Source organism: Phacochoerus africanus, chromosome 2, assembly GCF_016906955.1.
Source record: "Phacochoerus africanus isolate WHEZ1 chromosome 2, ROS_Pafr_v1, whole genome shotgun sequence".
NCBI classification, from domain to species: domain Eukaryota; kingdom Metazoa; phylum Chordata; class Mammalia; order Artiodactyla; family Suidae; genus Phacochoerus; species Phacochoerus africanus.
Window position 1 is genome coordinate 267,838,148 of NC_062545.1, and position 8,214 is coordinate 267,846,361.

The 8,214-nt window shown below is 53.6% G+C and overlaps 1 long non-coding RNA gene across 1 annotated transcript; it reads right to left on the minus strand.

Moving 5' to 3' along the window:
- Nucleotides 1-892: 892 nt before the first annotated feature.
- On the minus strand, nt 893-7,438 carry LOC125120335 (uncharacterized). The gene is made up of 5 exons (XR_007133301.1): nt 7,243-7,438; nt 6,961-7,046; nt 2,618-2,678; nt 1,777-1,934; nt 893-949 (listed from the first exon to the last, which is right to left on the minus strand). It is a non-coding gene; the product is annotated as an uncharacterized LOC125120335 (long non-coding RNA).
- Nucleotides 7,439-8,214: the final 776 nt, after the last annotated feature.

Consider the following 8,214-nt stretch of genomic DNA (forward strand, 5'->3'; position numbering starts at 1 on the left):
ACACTGCTGTGAAGATTCATGTACAAGTTTTTGTGTGAACACGTGTTTTCTTTCATTTCTCTTGGATACACAGCTAGGGGTGAAATAACTGCGTCATACGGTAGCTCTATGTTCAACTTTTTATTTTTGCATTTTTTTTGTCTTTTTGCCTTTTCTAGGGCCGCACCCATGGCATATGGAGATTCCAAGGCTAGGGGTCTAATCAGAGCTGTAGCCACCAGCCTACGCCACAGCCACAGCAACAGAGGATCCGAGCCACGTCTGCGACCCACACCACAGCTCACGGCAACGCCAGATCCTTAACCCACTGAGTGAGGCCAGGGATCGAACCCGCAACCTCGTGGTTCCTAGTCGGATTTGTTAACCCCTACGCCAAGACAGGAACTCCTTAACTTTTTGAGGACATGCCAGACTGTTTTCTGTGCCATTTTATATTCCCACCAGCAGGGTATGAGGGCGCCAAGTTCTCCACATCCTTGCCAACACTTGCAATTATCTGTCTTCTTAATTACAGCCTTGAGGGGTTCTTGCTGTCCGTCCTCTGAGCAGGGCCACCTCTTCCACGACGCCCTCCTTACTTACCTGCTTCGCCCCCTGGAACTCCCCCACCTCCTATGATTCCATGTAGTGGGGTCTTGACAAAACTCAGATGTTGCCATGGAAGGACATGTTGGAGCCAGAGTCAGGACCAGGTCCTCTCTGATATGTGGTGTGATGTCGACAGAGACGAGATAGCCCAGGCTAAACCGGTTCTCCAGAAGTTGCTGTCACAGGCGAAAGCCCCTATCAGAGCTGTTCTTCTGGGACAAGGTGCTGGCCCTGAGCATACTTAGTCAGGACTCGGGTGGCTTGTAAAACAGAAATTCACTTAATTCCATGGTTTTTTCTTGGGGGGGGGGGGGCTGTATTTGGCATTCTTTCCCCATTGTTCTGAAAATAGCACTTTGATCTAAAAAAAAAAAAAATAGTTCTTCACCAGCTCTGAGGCTATTTAGTTTAGGTGGGGTGGACCCATCTGCAGGTAATGGCCCTTCTGGCCAATCAAAACGAATGGGTCAGGGTGGTCACATGACCCAATCTGGGCCAATGATAATCAGCCCTGGGACCTTTTCTAGAGGAGCCAAAGAGTCAGCAGAAACACTGGTCTGCAAAGGAAAAAGAAGGAGATATGCAGAGAAAAAAAGCAGAAATGGGAGATGGTGCGGCCTCAGATAGGAGAAAGAGACATGGGGTCAGAGGCAGCCTTTTCATTCCTTCGATTTCTGGTTATGCTTCCCGCAGGGGATTCCGTGACATTCACTGTTGCTTTATAATACAGCCCATTTTAGTTGAAAGCTAGTCAAGATTCATTCAATTTTATGTGACAGAAGCTCAAACCAAATGAGCTTAAGCAAGAAAAGAGGGGTTTGGGGGCTCACAAAACTGGGAAACTCAAGGGATGAATCCAGGTATGGGGGAATTTAAGAGCTCAAATGACATCCCTGGGAACTGTCTCTTTTTTGCTGGTGCATCTTTTATTAGGTAGGTTTTCCCATGAGCTCGAAAAGGTGGCCCCAGCAACTCCAGGCTGGGCAGAGACCCCTGGAAGACAGCACCCCGTTCCCAATAGCTCAGTAAGGCTGGAGTTTTAACGGATGCCCAGTAGACCCTGGATCTGCCACACTGGTCACTGTTTACTTTCAGCCTAATGGAGATGGGGGAGAGGGGGCAGACAGAAAGGGAAAGAAAGGGCATAGCCTTTGCGTACTGTATGGAGTCACTGTTCAGCCCATTTACCTGTGAGGGAGCCCATGGTCAATGTCAGCTGGCTGCCCTGGAAGGAAGGCCAGTTCTGTTCAAAGACGGGTCCTTTCTGTGTCTGCGCCTTTCCAGGCTGGACTGTGCAAAGTTGGGCAGGATTTGGGATTGGGCCTGGAAAGGTCGAATTGTTCTGCCTGGGAGAGTAGAAAAATTTGGAAGGGTGATTAATAATAAAATTAAATAATAATAATAATGTCTAAAGTTATTAACACTCAGCTAAGTGCTTTGTTTTTACGAAATCCTAAGTGGTTTGCTTTATGAAATCTTCACTGTCAATCCTGTTATCTTCAACTTTTATTATCCTCATTTATAGATGAAACTGAGGTTCAGAGAAGTAAGGTAATTCCCGTCTTATCACACCGATGATAAGATGCAAAGCCAGGCTCACAGAGCCAGGCCATCTGGGAACAGACCTCTTGCATTTAACTACTGGACTATTTTGCCTCTCAGGGAAGAGAGCTGTGAAAAGGAAGACGAAAAGAGCCAGGATCATTGTACAACTGAGAGACCGAGGTCTTATAATAACGAAGTATAGCTAAGTAAATGAAGTATAATCTTTAAAAAATTGTCAATCACTATGTCATACACACGTGACTTCTATAATATTGTACATCAACTCTGCTTTTTCTTTTTTTGCTTGTTAGGGCCGCACTCGGGGCCTATGGAAGTTCCCAGGCTAGGGGTTGAATCGGAGCTACAGCTGCCGGCCCACACCACCAGCCACAGCAACATGGGTTTCGAGCCACGTCTGCGACCTACACCGCAGCTCACAGCAAGGCAGGATACCCGACCCACTGAGCGAGGCCAGGGATCGAACCTGCGTCCTCATGGATACTAGTCGGGTTCATTTCCACTGCACCACAACAGGAACTCCTCAACTGTAAAGAAAAAAGGGAAAAGATTAAGAGCCAGGATGAGGCCGGGCAACTGTGTGAGGTAAAGAGTCCCATGAAACCCTCCCAGGGCTGGGTGGACCAAAGAAGTTTTAAGAACATCTGTTTGAGGTTGTTGTTCTCACAGCACTTGAAACCATCCCTCTGACTTCCCTAAACCTCCCTCTGCCAGCCTCACACACAATCACCTTCCGCGGTGGGTTTCTGGTGGAAAGAACAGAAGGCGACGGCCACATTCCATGTCTTAGTCAGAGCTGCGTGAAAACAACACAGCAGACCTAGGTCAGAGGCCCAAGCCAGATGCTAAATGAATTTAGCAGAAGCCGCAGCTCTGAGGCAGAGGAGAGTGTGAAAATGCAAACCATTCCAGAATGCTCCAAAGCTTTGGGGATAGCTTTGCATTTCCACACGGTGTGGGATACGGATTTGAACTGATGTCTTGGAAATCCCAGGGACGGGAGGCCCCAGTTGATAAATGGGTGAAGTACAGATGGGGAACTGAGGCTATTGGCCCACATCAGCTCCCCTTCTGAATCCCCAGCTTCCAGCCCTGGGCTGGGGTGTGAAGACCAAGACCCCAGCTTATGTCCGGCAGGGAGGGGGCCGATGACATAAGTGAGCAAAGGACCAGGGAGGGGTTGGAAGTCTCCGGATCTCCGCATCTGAGCCAGACTGGAAGCCCGGCTTGTCGGAACTCACACAGAGGGACTTCTGAGGGGCAGTGGGCTGGCTTCATTGCCTTGGGTGGGAAGGGTCCCGGGCCTGGCTCGAGGCTCATTGCAGGCCTCAACTGGCTCCTGCTCTAAGAAGAGGAGAGAGAGGGGCAGGGAGCCAGGCAGAACTTGGCGGGGGACTCGGGAGAGAGAATCAGACCTGCCTGGTAAACTCTGATGAGGAGAAAGTCTGGAAGGCTGAGCCCCAAGAGGGAGGAGGGTGCTGCTGGCCAGGGTGGGGCGGTCTCAGAGGCGGCCCTGAGCAGCCACCAGAGCCTGAGGAGGGGGTGCAGGAAGCGGGGAGGTACATTTGTCCCGCTGCCCACCTGGGCAGACTCAAGGCCATTAGGTTTTCCAGAGCAGTTGAGAGATGCATCTTGTCAGCTGCCAGCAGGGCCCGGAGGCCGGCCAGGATCTGGCGGCTGCGGAGCTCTTGGGCCAGTTCCTGCAGCTTTTCCTCCCGCCTCCAAATACAGGCTCCTCCGAGGCTCCCTTCTCCTCGCCGCCTCTTCGTGCTCTCTGCTTTGGCTCCAAGGCTGCACGTCTGCTCTACTCTGATGACATCCAGATGTCCTTCTCCTGAGGGCCCCCGACCTCACACCCATCCTCCTGGATCACCCCAGACCCCTCACCCTCAGACACCCCGACACGAACCGAACCCCTCTCTGCAGCGCTAGGCGCTGGGGGCAAGACTCCCTCGTTCACACGTTCTTTCCTTACCCGCCACCTCCCACAAGGGAGCCGGACCTGGGGGAATCCGACCCCACCCTTGGCCAAAGCTCTCCTTCTCCTCCTCCTCCTCTCTGCTGCCTTCCCACCCTGGCCCCAGGGGTGACAGGCTAAGCGAGGGCCAAGCTCTGGCTGCTGGCCCCTTCCTCCCTGGAAGGTCACCTCCCTGGTTTCAGGCCTGGCCCACAGGGCCCACTTAAGGTTAAGGGATCCTGAGATGCAGGCCCGGCCTTGGAGGGAGAGGTCTCCTCAAGCCTGAAACCAACCTAGAGGAGGCTCAGCATTGGGTTGAGGGCAGAAGCCCAACCATTGACACAGTGACCCCACAATTCCCACAGGGACAGCGCTCCCAGACCTTGCAGGGGGTGGCCAGACAGGTGTCCGACCTTCCCGGACCCCTCTGCCTAATTCATTCAATAAAGCTTTGTTCCATCCCAGTCTCCGATCATCTTCCCCCTTCAAATCCCATCCCCTTTCTGTGTTCCCCTTGGAAACAGCTTATTAAAGACCTCGGGTCATTCACTGGGTTACAATTTGGGCACGGTTTTATTTTTCGAAGAACAGCTACCATTTGGGCTCTGTGAGCCCCTCCACCAGAGGGGACTTCTGCACCTTTGACAGTATTTGGTCCAGTTTCTAACGATCAGACACTTTTGGATATAAAAGCAGTCTCATTCTGGTTAAGCTCTGGGAGTTTTCTTTTTCAATGGCCACACCTCTGCATAAGGACGTTCTGAGCCAGGGGCTGAATCTGAGCCAGAGCTGTGACCTGTGCCATAGCTGTGGCCTCGCCAGATCCTTTAACCCACTGCGCCAAACCAGAGATCAAACCCATGTTATGCCTCAACTCCAGATGCTGCAGTCAGATTCTTAACCTTCTGTGCCACAATAGGAACTCCCAAGACCTGGGCCTTGTAAAACTTTAGGCTCAGGCGTTCTCTTGTGGTACAGTGGGTTAAGGATCCTGCATTGTCACTGTAGGGGCTTGGGTCACGGCTGCAACGTGGGTTCAATCCTTATTCCGAGCACTTCCACATGCCATGCGAGCAGCCAAAAAGAACAAAACCAAAAAAAACCTTCAGGCTCAGATTTGATTCCAAACTTTCTTCTTCCACCACAAGGTGAGCCAAGCTGGGAGGCCTGAGTGTGTGAATGTGCACGTATGTGCGTGTGTCGTCTCTGTCACACATGCATCCACGCCCTTCCTCTGGGCTCACCCAAGGCTGGGGTTAAGGGAGGAGACAGAGGGAAATGGTCGTCCTTCTAGAGGCACCTGGCCAGGCTGTGGTTCTCCTTTGGAGAGTCACGGCTGTGGTGGAATTAGCTCAACGCCTGTAGGTCTGGTGGTAGCAGGTGGAGGCCCCCAGGGTTCCACTGACCAGGGACTCAATTCCTGGCCCCTCTCCCAGGCACTGGTGGCCCCTCCTCAGACAAAGCCACCCTGTGCTCCAAGCTCCCCACACCCACCCCCAGGGCCGAGACCCTGGCCCCAGGCGGAGAAGACTCCAGGGAGCCTGCAGCCTCCACCTCCTTCAACTGGCCACAGCTGGTGGCTCCACTCAACCACTGTGCCTCCCCGGAGCCAGAAACCAAAGGCCCTTACCCTGGCACTGTGCCCCCATGTCCCTTTCTGGTGGCCCTGGGGCAGGTGGCAGCCCATGGCTAAGCAGACATCCAATCAGGGATGACGTGTCAGTGCCCCCCTCTTGCAGTTACCCCCAGACATTATAAACAGTACCAGGGCCACCTCCTCTCCTCTGCGGGGGGCCTGAGTGGGGGGGAGGGGGGTGCATTTCATGATGGTTTGTTTCCCTCTAAAGGTGAATTTCTCCAGGCTCTGATGCTCTCCACAGTAAAAGCCACCGGACCTGTTGGGCCTCTTTCCCCCTGGGGGCACAGAGTCTCAGGGCGGCCTCTGGAACAAAGATTCCTATCAGGACCTCCTGCTGTGCTGTTACACCTCCCTGCCAACAGTCTTCCCACTGGGGCCAGGACCTCCAGAGGCCTCTCTGCCTGCCTCTTCTTTCCCTGCCCCATGAAAAACCTCTTCTCGGCCTTCAGCCCCATGTCTCTGCTCCACATCCGGTCAGAGCCCCATCCGTTCTCACCCTGTCATTCCCAGGTCCTTCCCACCAATGGCAGTGATCATTTAGACCAACTCCTGAAATGTTAGTCTAGTTCTATCCCTCCCCCCAACACCCTCTGATGGCTCCCTAATACCTAGAAAACATTCTAGCTCCTTCCCCCACATTCTAGGTCTCTCTCAGTTTGAACTCCAGCCTCATCTCCAGCAAACTCCACACTTGTACCCACCGCTTAGCCTCCAATGGCAAATAGGTTTCATCTGGGGCCCAGCTTTTCCGCTGGCAGTGACTGGCCCCCCTCCCCACCCCCCAACACTGTGTGGAGGGCCCTGAGGCTGAATCAGCGGGAAGGAGAGTGTGATGGTCACTTAGTGATCCTGCCATGGGTCCAGGGCTGGCAGCTGCAAGGTGTCTGCCATCCTGTTCTAGTTGTTCCAAACTGCCCACCGCCTGGAGACCCCGGCCTCTCTTCTGCTCCTTCTCCACAGCACACACCACATCCTTGCCACCATAAACTCTCCACTTGTCCCCAAGCTTGCCACATCCCCGTACCTGCCATTACCCCTGCCAAGACTCCCCTCTGCCTGTCCTCCATCGATTAAGTCTCCCCTCACTTTTCTATTTAACGGGAGTGACCTTGCACCTTGGTTTGCCAGGGTTTACGCTGCGGTCCCACCATAATTATTCGTAGACTTCCCTTCACACATGTCCCCGTTTGCACGATGAATCATATGCATTCACCTTGACTCGAGCACCTCTGTCACTTTTAGGTCTGTCTTGCCAGCGCCCAGTCCAGTGTCCGCCACAGAGAGGGATCTTGGAGTGGCCTTGAAGGGGCAGGAAGAGAGGGAGGAAACAGATGGCAAGATGAGAGGTGGAGAGAGTGTCAACTGGCCCTTGAGTGGGGTCCTGGGACTCAAGCGGACCCAAGTGTGACTGCCTCCGAGGAAGCTCCGCAGCTCAGGTCCCTGGAGGGAGGGGCCGAGACAGAGCCGCGTGGGGTGGGAGACTATAAAAAATTACCCAGGGAGACGCAGATCCTGCCAGCCCACCGGTGTCAAAGGGAGGTAAGCGATCTAAACACACAGCCGGCGGACAAAGAGGAAGTGGGTGTGGCCAGGGGGCGGCTGCCGCACAGCTATTGGCCCGCACTGTCCGCGGCCCTGAGGGTGTCCCGGGGGGTGGGGCAGGGCCCCGCGACCCGCCTTCACTCTGGCAGAGCTCCCTACGCGGAAGGCTGGTTCCCCCCTCCCTTGGAATCTTCCCCCATCAAACTCCCCTTCCGGGACTTCTTAGCTCTAAGGACCCATCCCCCGCACAGGGATAGCTTAGTTCTGATCGCTCCTCCACGGCTCGGTCATTAGATCATTATTTAGATGATCAGCAGCCTAACCTTGACCAAAGCCCCTCATACAACTTTGGTCAGAGGGCTTGAAACTGGGCTCAACTTCTGCCTCCACCGCTTGCGCAGGCCGTGTGACCTCGGGCTGTACGTCTCTGCGCTTGTCTGTTAAATTCTTTCCTCCCCTGTAAAACCGAGATGCTTCCAGCAGCCACCTCCTGGGTGGTTATGACAGTACTATGTTCTGAAGACGGCCGCGTGTCTGGAACCTTCCCTAACGCATTGTAAGTCCCAGTATCACTAGTGTTCAGTACTAAGACTTGAGGGCAGGGCTGAATTGATATTCTTGTCTCACCCTGGAGCCCCTAGTAAAGTGCCTGGCTTGTTCAGTAAACGACTAGACTATCCAATGAATGCCTTTTTTTTTTTTTTTTTTGCTTTTTAGGGCCGCAATCACAGCATACGGAGGTTCCCAGGCTAGGGGTGGAATCGGAGCTACAGCTGCCGACCTACACCACAGCCACAGCAATGCAGGATCTGACACCACAGCTCACGGCAACAACGCCAGATCCTTAACCCACTGAGGGAGCCCAGGGATCCAACCCTCGTCCTTGTGGATACTAGTCGGGTTCATTACTGCTGATCCACGATGG